This window comes from Homarus americanus, unplaced genomic scaffold (genome assembly GCF_018991925.1).
Source record: "Homarus americanus isolate GMGI-L3 unplaced genomic scaffold, GMGI_Hamer_2.0 scaffold6317, whole genome shotgun sequence".
Lineage (NCBI taxonomy): Eukaryota > Metazoa > Arthropoda > Malacostraca > Decapoda > Nephropidae > Homarus > Homarus americanus.
In genome coordinates this window covers 19,437,887-19,439,038 of record NW_024730668.1, presented here as the reverse complement: position 1 = coordinate 19,439,038, position 1,152 = coordinate 19,437,887, and positions in this window count along the sequence as shown.

The window sequence follows — 1,152 nt, the reverse complement described above, 5'->3', positions numbered from 1 at the left end:
TACGTGCCGGTAGTTCTCTTAAACTTATCGAACCAGCCCTTGCTGGCCTTAAAATCTTCAAACACAGTTTTAAAAGAACTAGGTTGATCTTCCTTCAAATGTTCATAAATTTCCCTGGCTCTTTCACAAATTAATTCAGTAGAAATGGAATCACTTTTCATTTGTTATTCTTTAACCCAAATAAGAAGTAACCTCTCTGTTTATGCAATCAGCGATCTACCTTTAAAAACACTGGTAGATTTATCTCTCACTTTCACCAATTTAAATTTGTCTTTATGCAATAACTGTAGACACAGTCGATGACGACATGCCATATTCTTTACAGAGTGCATTGGGTCTAATGCCTTCTTCATATTTCTTAATAATCTCTTGTTTCACTTGAACTGAAATCACCTCCCGAGATTTCTTCGGACCCATGCTTGATAATTTCACCAATAAAATTTTAAGCTCATTACCTGTAATTCCAGATTTTTTTATTTAAACCAAAACTGCACTGTATATTATCAATAAGTTAACTAAATTTCAATATGACCAATAATTTTAATGTAAAAATGCATAAATATTCAAGAGATCAACTTTCTCGATGTTTACTCCACTGGAAACAAAGGTAAACAGAGAACCATTATTGGCAGATGAGTCGATCAGCTGATGCACGCACCAAAACGTGTTTCTCGTAAGGTTGTCTCTAATAGAACTGAAAGTCCTTACAGGAGGTAACTCGTTAACTGAAATCTCGTAAATTAAACCACTCGTTAATGGAGGGTTCACTGTACTTTGGTTTAAATATCAAACAAAGTTGCTACTTTACATGATGATTAAGGATTTGCATTCACATTATGAAAATTCAAGTAATTACTGTTAAGGACCTTTGAAATAAACGTATTTAGATTATTTAAAAAGTCAATTTTAAATCACTTTTATATACTTTTCTTGAAAATGTACAAAATCAGAATATTTGAGAATAAAAAGAATAACTACAGGTGCTACAATAAAAGATCACAAAGTGACACTTCAACTTCTATCATTCATATACCTTTCCAGTTTAAACCTCCAAAGGCATGATGTTGGAGACAGATTTACCAGAAAGCACAAAATCCTACAAGATCATACATATATCTCTGAGACGAATATACACAGCACTGACCACATTTG